This window comes from Lepidothrix coronata, unplaced genomic scaffold, assembly GCF_001604755.1.
Source record: "Lepidothrix coronata isolate B3197 unplaced genomic scaffold, Lepidothrix_coronata-1.0 Scaffold107, whole genome shotgun sequence".
NCBI lineage: Eukaryota > Metazoa > Chordata > Aves > Passeriformes > Pipridae > Lepidothrix > Lepidothrix coronata.
In genome coordinates, this window is record NW_016690287.1 from 533,369 (window position 1) to 548,643 (window position 15,275).

General features: G+C 40.9%; 1 long non-coding RNA gene across 1 annotated transcript; it reads left to right on the forward strand.

Moving 5' to 3' along the window:
- Positions 1-7,151: 7,151 nt before the first annotated feature.
- On the forward strand, positions 7,152-15,027 carry LOC108501744. Its single transcript, XR_001876271.1, has 2 exons — positions 7,152-7,335; positions 14,751-15,027. It is a non-coding gene; the product is annotated as an uncharacterized LOC108501744 (long non-coding RNA).
- The last annotated feature ends 248 nt before the right edge of the window (positions 15,028-15,275 follow it).

A 15,275-nucleotide genomic window follows, 5' to 3' on the forward strand; every position in this document is an offset into this window, starting at 1 on the left:
ATTATTTTAAAATAGGGGGGATCATGTTTGAAACTGCCCTTTTACGAAGGAGAAATAATTGTGGCTTTCTGTATCCCACATCTGGCTCTAAGCCCATCTTTAAACAACACAGAAAACCCATCTGACAGAAAATTAAGACTGAGTGATGAAACATTGGAAATCAATGATTCTCACAGGGAGTTTGGGCATATTGCACACCAATGGTAGATATTCCTATTTTGTTTGTCACGTACTCGTATTTAGGCAAATTATATTATATCCTTCAGACAATCATGTGAACAAAAGATTATTTTAATAAATCACTTCTTTGGCATGCTTAAAAATCTCTGCCCTTCATGTAAAAATTGTTGAAGCAATTAACAAACCTAAGGACAGTGCTACTGGCACAATTTTCTCCTGGGGAGGTTCCGACAATCTGGACAAGTAGTTTAGTAGTTGTTTGGGTTTTTTTACGAGCTTTTATGCCAAGTAAGGCTACAGGAGTGCAGAGCAAGCCTTTGCTTAATTAACAAAAGGTAGCTTAGTTAATCCAGTGTCTTCTATGAGACAAACAATTTAGGAGGGAGATACACAAGTGTAAAGCTTGAAACATAGATTGTTTGCCCAAAGGCGTCTGCTACTGTAAACTGTGTTTAAGGCCATGTGAAGTGTAGCATGTTGTCACTGCTGGACATCAGCAGCCTTCCTAGAGATTTATACCACCACATCTTATTAAAGAACCTCATCCTGTACTTGTTTGCACCAAAATCTCTCCTTGGCCAAGCATACCAACCTCTGTCACCTAACAAATGACTTCTTAGAAAAATGGTCACAGATGTTGATCAATTGTCCCCTTTACTGACTCTCAGCATAAGTAACTTCTGATAGTGAGTCAGCCAGAAGCTGCTCATAAACTTTCTTAGCATGACTCTCCAAGAAGCCTTTTATAAAAGAATTAGTGGCATATTTTTTCTCAGAGTCCACCCTTAAGCTCAAAAAAAAGACCTGAAATAGAGAACAGGAAGCTCTTTAACTGGAGGAGGGGTGTGGAAATCAAAGATACACTCAAGCACTGCTCTTCTGCTGGCTTGCTTGTATCTCCACTCTCTAAACAAAAACTGAACAAAAAACCACTCCAAACATATGAAATCCCCTACAAAAAAAGCACACCAAAAAAAATAAAGAAAAATTCCCCCACCACACAAAAAAACCCAAATAATAATCAAAGCCAAATAACCACCTACTTAAACAAAACCTCCTGTCAGCTTAGAGGCACACTACAAAAGCATTAAATTTGCCAGGAACTGGCTGAATTTCTATTATTAAAGTTTCTTTCAAAGATCTTTGTCGATATCACCTTTTACTTCAAAGCTCCCAAAACAGCCTGCAGAGTTTTAAACACAGACCGTTCACCAGTATCCTGCTCCTCCTTGACAGGAGCATAAGCAGCCACTCTAAAAATCTCCAAAGGTGCAGAGAAATTAAAAAATAACAACTCCCACAAAAAAAAAATCCAACAAATGAGCACAAAAAACCCCCAAAAGTGGAAGCCTTGATTAGTGCTACTTTCCAAACAAGACAAGACAAAGCTTAGGACTGACACTCTGGTACCATAAGAAAACTAAGAAGGTGCTAAGAACAGTATAATCCACCCCAGTGTGTCCCCGGGGGCATGAATTAGTAGCTTTTACTGGAGACCTCAGGAACAGGCTGTACCCAGACTCCACACACTCTGGACTGGGTGACTCACTCCATTATCACCTCCTTCTCTTTTATTAAAGGGCTGTGGTCGTAGGTGCAACTTAATTTCCCTGAAAGCACTCCCCCAGCGTTGTACAGCTCTCTAACCCATGGGAAACAGGAGGCTGTTTTACTGCACAGAAGGAAACTAAAGTAGTTTCACCCATCCCCCCTACCCCAAACCAACATTTTAGGATATAATAGCAGTTCCTCCAAATGACAACAGCTCAGAGGAACTGGTACAGCCATGCCACGAGACAGAAGCCAGAAAGATCTGACAGAGTCATAAAGGTTTGGAAGTCACTTCTGAAGCAAAACAAGATTGCAAATTCAGTTTTTATGAAATCAAATCAGCTTCTAGATAGGCTGGAAAATTTGCCTCAAAGTCCTAAATCGCTGCCTCAGAGAACTCAAGTTGGTTTTTGATGTGTGATAAAAGCCTTAATAAAAATAACAGCTGTCCATGGCTCCCTTCTCTTACCTTCCACTCCTGAAGGCAAAACAGCATGTTCACAATTGCAACTGTCCTGCTTCCAGGGCATGCAGGCTATTTCTCTCTCCGAGGTGTTAACAAGCCACTTACATCTAAAGCAGAACCTAACCTCAGCTTTATACAGGACAGCATCAATTTATTTAGCACATCTGTCATGTATGCTCTTAATCAACCATGGATGGTTTTGGATATATTGTATGGTTTTTTTGCTAGTCCCACAAAGTCAAAACTTAGCATAAGCAAGCTAAATTTCGCTTATTTTTGTCTGCTGAAACTTTTCAATTTGTTTATTTTAAAGCTAAGTGCAATCACTTGATGCCTATTTAAAAGCCATAAAATAGCACAGGTGTAACCAAGAGCAAATCTGATAGCAAGGGCAAGGCATCATAACCAATACACACTTGAAAAAAACACTACTCAAGACTACTAGCAGAATAGCAGGCCAGGGAAGAAGGTTGTCTTGTTTTTAAGCTTGTAAATGGGATGGTTTTCAGGCTTTAAAGGCTGTTTAAACACAGCTAATAGATCTCTAGATTGCCTTCTCACTTTCTCCTCTGAAGATGCTGTTGCAACAGAGCTTTGGTAACAGACAGATGTTTGCTATTTTGGAAGTGGTGTTTATTGAATCTTTCGCTCTGCTCTTACTTTGGGCTTCCTTTGCATCTGTTATGTTTCCTGCTGTTCCTTCTCTCACATTTGGATTGTAAACTTGTGAGAGTAAGGACCATCATCTCACATGCAAGGCTCTCAGTTGCCTCTAAAAATCAGTCATATGAACAGATGAACACGTACTTAAAAAAGTATTCAGTTTGTTGTTTGTTTGGGTTTTTTCAGCAAGCAAAGCCAGAAGTCTTCTGACTCGATATAAATAACCCCAGCAACAACAAAACCAACAAAAATCCAAACCCTAAAACCTTTGGGTTGTAGTGGCTCCAGTTCAACAAAGACAAGATAGGCTGCTGAGTTTCCAAACACGTCTGTGTCCAGCACTATGGAGTCTTTGCTCCGAGTGTGATCTGCTAAGGTTCACTTCTCTTGGAGAATGACAGATCACACACTGTAAGGCAAACTGGTAAAAGGGAGAATATAAATGATGAGATTCTTTAATTATTAGTGTATTAGACCTGGATCCTCAGAGCCCACACAAAGCTGGAATTAATAGGTCTTTGGCTGGATGGAAAATGCATTCCTTTCCTCTGTCTATATGTCTGAATATTCTAAAGCCAAAGCATAAAGACTCTGTAATACACCCATTGACGCCAGTTCATTTATCAGGGAAGATAGAAAGGGAGTAATATTTACTTCAGCCACAAAGACTCTGTGCTTATAATGAATTCATCATCTGATTTTCTACATCCCCTCTGCTGAGATCTGAAGAAGCTTGCTTGCTTGCTTTTTTCACCTACTGTTTGGCACAGAACCTCTTTGAACAGAGCTGAACTGCAAATGCCACGATCACAAATCCAGCATCTAGCTGGCACTAGGGAGAGAAAAGGTTCTATTTATAGCTCTTCTGGGCAGTGTTAGCCAGTGGACCTGCTGCTGCTCTGACCAGCCTTGGGATGACCTTCACAAGAATACACCTTTTACTTTGTGATAAACCATGACAATGCCATAGGTTTGTCAGGATGCTCCTCTAGGTCCTTCCCTTCTCCTCTATAGTATGTTGGAGATGCTCAAACCTATAGATGAAAAGGCATTTGAAGCAGCTGCATCTGAGTGAAAGCTGGACAGGTTTCAAGCAAAGAAGACACATGCTGACCTTCATGGTAAGTACTGTGAAATACTGAAACCCAGCAAATTCTCTTTGACACTATCAGCTCTTAAATCGCTCTTTTTAATTATTCTTTTTGCATTTTCTTTTCATTCTCTCTAGCCCCTGTCCAGCTGTATTAAAAAAGAGCTCTTTCTTCTCAAGTAACGAGGTAAAAAACAGTTTAAGTAGCCTATAGAGAAGCTCTAATGAACTTGTAGGAATTTAGGCAGAAATTTCTTGGAGTCCATTAGAACAGGGAGCAGAAAGATATGCTGAGTTCTTATTGCCATCAAAACTACTGCAGAGATCTTGAATAAATACAGCGAGCAACAGCTTGCAGCTTGAGCTGGAATACAGAGATCGATGTGCACATGTGACCACAATATCCATGTTATTGGAAGTGTATCTCTGTTACCTGCTGAATTTTGTTGCCTTAAAATAACTCCTTTAAGATATGAAGCGCATGAATTGCGCCCACAATGATAATTGGAGCACTGAGAATCACAAGAAATTTTGGACTGGCCCTTTGGATAAGAACCAAAGTAATTATAACTTGATCACTGTCAGGAGTTATGTGCCATATAGCCTGTTCCTGGGGTGGTCAAACAACAGCAGTGATTAGGAAGTAAACACTCAGTAACTGCAAAACGCCTCAGAAACCCAAGAATTGCTAATTGGAGCCAGAAGGAGATTTGTTTATTGTGCACTATGGTGTACATGAATATGTCAAACTTAGGTATTTGCTTTAGAGAACCTAAAGAAACTTTTTAAGTTTACCTTAACTTCTTAATTCTGTGTTGATTGTTGAGTAAATGACTATTTCTTGCCAAGACACCCTTGTAAAAGCAGCTGTTGAAATAAAGTGGTTTTTTCCTGCCTGTTTTCAAGATTTAAGTAAACAATGTTTTATCAACCAAGTAGCCTCATTTGAGAGTTTTAGACTGAGCTGCAACAAACTGAAAACAAAGATTTCAAATGTTTTAAGATGAGATTCAGTGTGAGTGAAAAAAGTAGCACTCAGTGAAGTAGGCTGCCCAACTCTCACTCTGTGTTAACCCTACGTCAAATACTGTTTACACAGGCTGCGTGCTAATCATAAATCCTTGTTAAACACTGGCTAATAATTATACTTTGTACTTATTCAGAGCCTTTCATCTGATCATGTCCGAGCCCTCTGCAAACACGAATTCATTTTTACAACATTGTAGGAGTAGCTAAACAATTACTAAAGATGCCAGACCTCTGGAGTAAAAACCATAGAATCATAGAATGGGTTGGGTTGGAAAGGACCTTGCAGATCATCTAGTTCCAACCTCCCTGCCATGGGCAGGGACACCCTGCACTAGACCAGGTTGCTCAGAGCCCCATCCTACCTGGCCTTGAGCAATTCCAGGGATGGGACATCCACAGCTTCTCTGGGCAACCTCCTCCAGTACCTCACCACTCTCACAGTAAAGAATTTCTTCCTAATATCCAATCTAAACCTACTCTCTTTCAGTTGGAAGACATTCCTCCTTGTCCTGTCACTACATGCTCTTGGAGAAAGTCCCTCTCCAGCTTTCTTGTAGGCCCCCTTTAGGTACTGGAAGGCTGCTATAAGGTTTCCCCACAGCCTTTCCTTCTCCAGGTTGGACTACCCCAACTCTCTCAGCCTGTTCTCATAGGAGAGGTGTTCCAGCCCTCTGACCATCTCCAACAGGTCCATGTCCTTCCTGTACCGGAACCCCAGGGCTGGATGCAGCACTGCAGGTGGGGTTTCACCAGAGCAGAGCAGAGCAGAGGGGCAGAATCACCTCCCTCAACCTGCTGCCCACTCTGCTTGGGATGCAGCCCAGGACACATTTGGTTTTCAGGGCTGTGAGTGCACACTGCTGGGTCCTGTTGAGCTTCTCATCAACAAACACCCCCAAGTCCTTCTCTCCAAGGCTGCTCTCAATCCATTCTCCTTCTGGCCTGTACTTGTGCTTGGCATTGTTCTGACCCTCATGCAGGACCTTGCACTTGGCCTTGTTGAACTTCATGAGGGTCACACGGACCCACCTCTCAAACCTGTCCAGGTCCCTCTGTCTCTATAGCAGGACAATGCTCAGCATCCTTCCCTGGAGTTAAGGGCAGATTCAACTACTCTCCTGTACACTGTACAAATCAGCTGTAGTGGAGGTTTTACGTTAAAGGCAGCATGGTGAAAATGAAGCTATACTTTCATTGTGTTCTACTCATAACAACAACAACAACAACAAAATTTGTTTCTCATAACTAAAGGTCAGACTCTGAAACTGGTGACACGAAGACACCCCGCACAGTAAAACCACAGACCAGAAAAAGTCTGAAGTGCAAACATTAGGAAGGCCAGTCAGTTATCTTAATCTGATAAACTGTTTTTGGCAACAAATTAAAACAGTTGTTTCATGTTTGTAGGCAGTTTTTAATGGCTTGTTCTTGCATTTTAAGGTACTGGCTCGAGATTTCAGGTTTATGACAGAAAATGTATTTAACTGTTTTTTCTTTTGGCTGTTGCTTTAAAAGAATAATGATGATGCAGTGACTACAGCAAGAGATAACTTATGTCTTCATTGGAATGAGTGAAGAAAGGCCTCAAGGTGACTAGCATAAAACATAAATTATATATCAACTTAAGTGAATAGCAACATGAAAGCTCCCCAAGTAATCAGTACATCTAGCAGATGGCACAGGCTCAACTTCATTAAAAAGCAACAATGTGAGAGACCAGGCTCCAGATTAAGATTTCCTCTCTAAAAACAGTACAGGGAAACAACTAACTTCTCCAAATATTCATATGCATTTTAAAGTAGTCACCGAGTACCTACTAACTGAACCATTATCAAGGTCAAAGAATACATCTAGTGTTCATTGTGTCATGGCCAGAGTTTCAATAAGAGAGGCATGGAAAGTGACCACTGAAATATGAGACATGATGGAAAACAGATCTATTCCCTAACAGCACAGCTTCCTTTGCTTTCCTTTCCCAAAGGAAGCTGCAGACACCAAGAACCTCCTTTGTAATGAGAACTACAGAAGGGAGCTTAAGTTCCTTTCGTGTTCCTGATGTCAAGATCAATTTATGCTGGTCTAGTTCTTCACATTTAATAGATAACCCCACAGGGATCTTTGAACCTGAGCAGGCTGCCAAGAGCCTGGAAGCACTGGTGCAGCAGAGGAGGATGACTTGAGCAGCACAGGACTGGCCCCAACCCTCTACCAGCACGTGCACAGACATGGTGAAGAACAGGAACAGGTCTTTCTAAACAAAATGGGCATGAAAACTGGAGGCTGACCAGCACAATACCTACAGTAATACCATATGTTCATGATGTCTTCAGGAATTTTACTATAGTTTTCAATCCAGGTATTTTCTTCCAACTTTGACACTTCATTTTAGCCCTTAGATTACCTGTTTGCCTTATTTCCCATTCTTTTATTCCCTGCTGAGTTCAGTCCAGTGCTTCCCTTTCCATCTCTCCTCTGTTGTTTGTTTTCCTAATCAAATGATCTCCTTCCATTTTTACTGAGCACCACTTACCTAATATTTAAACAAATGAAATAAACCAAATCAAATTAAATAAACCAGAGAAAACCTGCTGTCCCTATGTAATGTTTATCTGTTTAACATAATCCATTGCTCCATGCCATACTCAAACTGTGAAATCTTCAGCCACTGATTGCTTTTGTCTGTTTATATAATATCTAGTGAAACAAAATCATATTTCTAGAGGGCATCAAGGTCTTATCACACTAAAGATAATTAGTCTTTTTGCTGATGGTTAATAGTACCAACAGTTCAACTATGAGCAAGAGGTCTACGCATATAGATGGAAATAAATCCAAAGAAAAGTAACACAATCACTAATAGTAATTAATGTATATTCTAAATATCAGCCATCATAAAAAAAAATAAAGAAAAAAACCCCAACTGATCTCCTATTATTAAAGTAAGTTCCTTTCTCAGAAACTTCCCATCCAAAGCACTATAAATTATCTCTGTTTTGAGCTGAAGTTCCAAGAAGTTAGAATCAGTTTTACATCTTCCAGCAGCTAATGAAGACTGTATAAGTGCAGACAAAACATTCTGCTGTTATCTCAGTAGTCAGAAAAAACAAACAGAATATTTTATAGCTTAAAATAATTCCTCCACAAAACATTTTTAATACCATGTGACCGCGCTAAGAAAATATGCCAAGTTATTTTGTCGTTTTAGTTTGAAATATATAGATGGCTCTTCTGTCGTGTATCAAAACACTAAACTCATTTTTCACTGCACAGACAAGCAGCTGGGTGTACACATGGTTAAACACTGCTGAATATTCGGTGTTTTTAGAAAAGCCACCTTAATGGCTAAGAAAATACTCCCTTTGTGTGTCATCGGTCATTTAGCCAAATGTGAGTAGAACATTCAAAGGACAGCTCTGACCATAAAGGTGAAGACAAGGGTTTTATATGTAAGCTGTGGATTCTGGCCAGATAAAACAATAACTCTGGATTCTGGGAGAATTGCCTATCACAGCTCTCCAGGCAGGGCAGGACTCAGAGGCATTGCAGTACTGAAGGCAGGGCATGAGGCATCCTGGCCTGCAGCTCACACCACATCTGGGGGGCAGTGCCTCTCCATCCCCTACTTGTGTCACATCAGATTCCAGCCTTAGCCCCCCTTTACAACGTTGTTTCCTTGTGTGCACAGGTTTATTCCTACAGAAAGCCACCAATGTTACCTGAAGCAGATCAAACAGAGGCACAGCATTAATTGCAAGGCAGAGCTTACCAGTACAGAAATCTACTGCACTACCATGCTCACCACATCTGTAGGGCTCTGGGCAGTTTTCCCCAGGCAGCACAACCAGTCCCCAGTCAGCCCTAGTTCCAGAATCACTGCTCTGAACTTTGTTTCATGGTATGTGTCAATATTTTATCTTGCCGAGCCCAGCATTAAGGTGCTGAATATTTGGATTATCCAGTGAGGATAAATTATTCTGCAGATTACCGAATGGAACTATCCCGTACTTCTCTTTCCAAGTCAAATTAACACAGGATGCAACGTTATTACTTAGAGACACAGCAAAACAATTAACAAATAAGGTCTGGCAAGACAATAATACTAACTGGGTAAACAGCTGATTCAGAAAGAAATAATTTTCAGAGAATCAAGGGGAATCAAAGAAAGAAAAAAATAAGCATAATTTCTGTTTTTTCTTTAAACATCAGATAATTTCCTCAGCAGAAGTTTCTGATTGCATTTACTTTCTAAAAGACAATCTTTTTCTCCCCCTCCAGGAGCATCCATTCCCCATGCCTATCAGACAAACTTGAAAGAAAATGTATTCCCTATTGCTGCTATGACAGATCCTTCCACTCTTTAAGTCCTTGCTGAGATAATGTGGAGGCTTTTATCTATGTACTGTAGATAGGGGAGTGACAAAGAGGGAAAGTAGATGGCTTGCTTGTTGGTACAGGAAGAATTTGCATGGAATAGGGAACTGAACACCAGTTTACAAGTCCTAACCCAAATCAACATGACAGCCCCAGTCTGACCCTGGAACACCACCCTTTATTTTTCCCAGACCAGTAAAGAGCAGGCAGGTAAGCCCTGCTCGAAGATTACCAAATGGGTTGATCCTTCACAAACAATTGCTCTGTCCAGATATCTGAATAAGTTAGTGAGTTAAATAACCATTAGGACTAATCATGGCTGAGGTACAAATAAAATAGCAGTTCTTATAAATAAACATGGGGACATCACCCACCCCCTTTCCACCAAGTGCTTTGGATCAGTCTCTATGGAATAAGATATGTAAACACTGCAAGCCTCAACTTTGATTCACACTGAGGCCTTTATAAGATTTACTTCCAGGGGAGACTTGATAGCCCTAGAGAACTATTCAAACTGGCATTTTGAGCAGCAGAGGTCTCCAGTACTTTTGGCCTCAATATTTTGAAGCGTAGGACATAAGGCAGTTAAAACAGCCTGTAGATTTAATCATTTTCCAATGCTATCTTCTACTGAAAATATGATTCAATTGTCTTGGTGATTTAATCTGCCCCTTGATGTCACAAGTGCTTTCAAATTTTTTAATCTACTTGTTCAGCTCTAACTGTAATGTATTGTACAGCCAGATAATTGTCAGATAGTGTAAGCCAAAGGTAGAAACCCTTCTGGTAAATCTGTGCAAGGCAAAATCAAGGTTTGGGGATATAGCTGTGCTAGTCTGGTCCAAATTCCCATCTCTCAGGGCAATGAGATGCATTTTGCAAAATACCAATAGCTAGAACTTCAACAGATGAAGTTCTAGGACTGTGTGCTAAATCAAGGGCAGAACATAACATTCCCCAGGGAATGTTGCATACCTGGTTGGCAAACAGAGGTAGAATGTTTCCATCTCCAGTGGCTGATGCTGGAGGGAGGTTCCCCCACACCATTTGAGATGTATGTAGCAGAAGCAGTAAGGATTGCATGGGACAGTGGGGAAATAATACCCAGCAATAACATCCACTCCTGATTTTGTAAGGAACATCTACTTTCCTCAGCACCATCTGCTGGACAACAGCAGGTGCTGAAGACCATCACAGAAAAGCTCTATTTTTTCTGTTAGTTTTTAAACTATCCTCTGAAATGCAAGACAAGATTTTCCTTCAACACATCTCCCTCAGAAGGTAGAGTCATTAAATCTTGTGCGGGACGTTGGTTTTGGTACTTTTTTAGTTGTTTGTTCTGTTTTTAAAAGAAGAGAAAAAGACCCCACAACAAAAAGTGCCTCAGCAATGTCCAATCAACTTCCTTTTCCATTTTAAGTTCTATTGGTCTTTGCTCCAAAAGAGTTGAGCATACTTTGAGTTCAGACCTGTTGTAGCTGAGCGTACTCTCCTGGGACAGTAGACTTCCACTACTCATGTTGTTATCCCAGAGAGTTTCTGGTAAGTGGCAGCTGAAAATATACAAGAAAAAAAAAAGGGGGGGATGAGAAGGGGGTGTTCCACACAGAGCCCTTGCACAGTGTCAAGGCTGGATTTCACACATTGAAAGGGCAAGGGAAATGGCAAATGTTAATTAAACAGGACCTATGACCAGGAGGCAGCACTGTGATCACCTAATCTGACTTCCTGAATAACACAGACAGTTAACCCAAACATTTCAGAAATGGCCGTGCCCTAAATATGTTTGCACCGAGGGTTTTATTCCCAAATTATCCGGAGACAAAAGAGCAAGCATTAAAGGAACATCTAAGCTCAAAGTGATTATAATGTAAATGGAGTTGCCGTCACATTTCTTGCTGCAACTGTTTCACAGATGGCAAAGCATCTTTAATCAGAGTTGAGGACCATGAGGAGCAGAGCAGAGCAATGTGCATTCTCTCCCTTTGTACAGAACCACTCTGGGGTGAAGTATGCCAATTACAGCTTGATCAGGAGTTTTCTAGTGAAATGATTTCTTTTGTCACAAACTCTTGACATGTGAAGAGCAAAACTTTTCGTGCGACAGTACCAGGCACAAAGCAAGCTGCATCAAGAAAAATGGAATTTCCGGTAAAAAAAGTAAAATAAAAATCACAGAGACAGGATGAGAGGCACAGAGAAGAAAAATAATAGCAGAGAAATCCGGTGTTTAAGGCACTTCCATAACACAAGCAAGTTTCAGTTTCCCCTTTTCCTGGTCAAAAATCAATGTATCCATAGAAATTGCTTTAATGCCAGTGTACCAGATGGCTGAGGTTATGATCAGACTTGCTGGTGGGCTGCCCTCTGTATCTCCTACTGCAGATCTTTTATTCTGTGTACACAGCTAATGCCCTCTCTGTGAAATGCTCCCACACTCCAGTTGCCATGGAATACTCATTTACCTTGGACATTGGATCCAACAAGGAATAAACTCTCCTCTCCAAAGTATATTGCTCTATATAAAATGGAACTATTTTAAAAATATTTTTTTTAAATATGCCAGAGTAGCTGATAGTACAGCTGATCTTGGCATTCACCCTAGATAAGGCAGACTCGGGTAGAAGTCATTATTCTTGATCTCTTGTTCTACCTCCCCCCTCTTTTTCTCCCTCTCCACACTGAAAAAAAAGGACCCAATCAACCAACCAAAGAATCAACCAAAATCCACCAAACCCTGACATAAAATAAATACATAAAGGTAATTGGCCTTGTTTTATCTCACTGTGAAACAGGATTCCCACCCTTTTATCTGCCCTCGCTTCAATCAAGCAGCAAATATTTTTTGTCCCAAGCCCTGTTTTCTGTAGTTGTGTTTGTCTAGAGCAATACTATCCTTTCTCCATGTTCTTAAGTAACAACCACAGGAAATCTTTCGATAGAAATTCTAATAAGGGACTCAAAACTCCCTGAGGTTTTACATTTAGAATTTCAGTTTCCAGTTTATAAGTCTGGCTTGAATTTTGCACATCTTCTCTGAACTCAGGTCCGTGCTCACTCAGTCCAATACCTAATAGATTTTTAGAAGACAGAAACCTTCTTTTGCAATAATCCCTATTGGATCAGGTAGGACAGAGAACTTTATGATTAAAAAAAGAAAACAAAAACCCACAAAATACCCCCAAATAAAGTGCAAACCAAACAAAAAACATACCAAAGAGCCCAACAAAACCCCCACAAATTCCAAAACAACCCCTCCCCTCCTCCATCCTCACCTCTAATTAATGTTTTGAATAAAGAAAATTAAATTACAGCCGGGATTTCAAGGCAACCACCTCTCTATTGGAAATTGTGTGCATTCAAGCAAGAGGCATTTGTTTTTCCTCGGATGCTTATCTTTTTCCAAATGATGGATTTGCAAAAAGGGCAGCTGCAATGGCTGCTGGATTGGTTTTGTGCCTTTAACTGATTCCTGTCTAACTTCCGCAGCTTGATTATGATTAACTCCATGATTTATGTCTTCTTGAAGTGCATAACTCTCTCCTGACAGTTTCACAATCAGCTGCAGGGTCAAGGAGGAACCTCTTCTGTAGGCTTAGTGTAGATAAAACCCAAATGGTCTAAAGGTCTCATTTTAAATAGAGGAGCCAACTTCTGGTAGGCAGTAATTGCGGGGGGTGGGGGGAAGTCACATGTTTTCCTAAGGTTGTTGGATATTTCAACGTAAGTTTTTATGGGAAAAGGACTTTGATAAGAAAAATTATGCAGCGACAGGTTTGAGCAGGGTTTTGCTTTGTTACCAGTACAAGCGGAAGGGGATTCTTGAAATGTAAAAATGTGGAAAGAAAGGATGAAAAATATCTTGCATTATTGTACAGTACATTGTGTAATTCAACATCAGCTGAATTACCCAGCCCTGAGAAGGATCCCACAGGATCCAGAATATGCTGCTGCAGAAATGCAAACACAAAAAGGAACCAGCATCTTATGATTAGGGTGCTGTGCTCAAAACTGAGGTGTGGCCTCAGCTGCCTTTTTTGGTGCTCTGAAGGGTCACTCAGTTGAACCCAAATGCAACAAAGCATGAACCTCTGTGCCTAAGGTTCAAGCCATGTGCAAGACACCCAAGCTGGTGCAGAGGTGCAGCATTTGCTGTGCTTGTGCCAAAATGTGGCACAACTTCAGAAGCAGTTGAGCAGAACTGGTTTGGTGTGCAGAAAATTGGTGGTATCCAAAAAGGTAGAAATGTGGATGTGTCGCCTTCTCATGCTGCTGCTTTTGATGTTCCTGAGCTTATGTAGCTTCACATTAAAGCTTCACCTGTCTCAGTTATGAGCTCCAAAAACATTGACAAGCCAGGACATTCTTTTTAAGAATACAAAGCTGTGGGTACAAACACATTTGAAACAACACTCCCAGTGATGCAGGTGTGTTGGAATAGGCAGAATAAAGTGATGTCCTGCCTAATAGTATAACAGCATGTGGGGATGGCACTGAGAACACCTGTCACACAGACTGGTGAGGGAGGAAGCCTAAATCACTGCAACAACTCTACTGAGGAGGTAAGGTTGAAATTTAATGATCTGGCTGAGATAAATAATGATTAGATTCCTCCAAGCTGGTGCTAGAGTGACTTCAATGAATTTAAGTCTGGGTTGCTGCCCTGCCTTGGCCCCACACCAGCCCCAATTTATTCTTTATTCCTCCAATGGTGTTTGTGCCACCCCACAGCAAATCAGAGGAGATGTGCAGACAATTCATTGTTACTTTTATTGCTGAATTCATTTTCAGCTGGATCAGTCCAACGATCTTGTTCAGATGATATAGTGAACACAAAGCAAGATCTGTGGCTAGGGATGGGGGAAACCCATCCCTTTCATTGACAGGCCCCAGGACCACAGGTTTAAAACAAATGTGAAACAGCACACCCCAAGGGAAAAAACAAAGGTGACTGTTAAGAACTCAGTGATCTGGAAAACCCTTCCTTCATAGCTTTTGTTTTCAAGGGCCAAGCCAGCTGCCTTGTGCAAGATTAATACAGAATCTCAGTCACACGAGATTGGGGTGGACATAAAGACACCAGAGGACATCCAGAAGAAGGCAGCAACTGAACTGTGTGCTCATTTGTCTCATGCCAGAGAGAATGAGCCTGTCACTGCAAGAAAACTCATACAAAAGGGTTTCCAGCAAGGAAATAAGACATGTTTTGAACACAGTTATTTTATCTGCTTACTTGAGGAAAGAGTTGAGCCTGAACATGTAATGACTAGCCAGAGGCTGAGCAAGCTGTGTGGGTCTGCTGGGGGCTCGCTGTATTTGAGGAAGGATTATGCAGCACCGTGAAATCAAGAGATTTTTTTTATTCCCACAGCTTTTATAGGCTTGTTCTGTTTTCTCCAGGTTATAAAGTTGTTTTGAAGCCTGGGTCATTGACGTCAGCACGTCACATCCATTCAGCCTTGAATCTTTCCTGACAGCGTTTTTATGCACCTGCGAGCTGGGAGTACGTACAGGCACCAAGAAACAATGGTGAAAGAAGCTTTCATTGCCACCATGAGAACAGATGAAAGCATGGCCCCTGAGGAAAGGTTAAGTGACCAAAGCACTTGAATCTGAGAGATCTTTGAGGTGAACTGCAGTCTCCAAATATATAAAAAGGAACTGGGAAAATAAAAAAGGTAGTTGGTTTTTTTGGGGCTTTTTTTTTTCCTTTTGTAACATGGCAAGAAGTAATGAGCTTGAATTGCTGAGAAGGGGAGTTGAGTACAGACACAAGATTAAAACTTTCTGACAGCAAGGACAGTGAAGCCTGGGACCAGTTTAACAAAAGAGAATTCTTCATCAAGGATGGGTTAGACAATTCTGTCATGGATGATTTAGACTAACTGGAAGGAAAAGGGGAGCAGGAGGATTTCTAGGATTCTG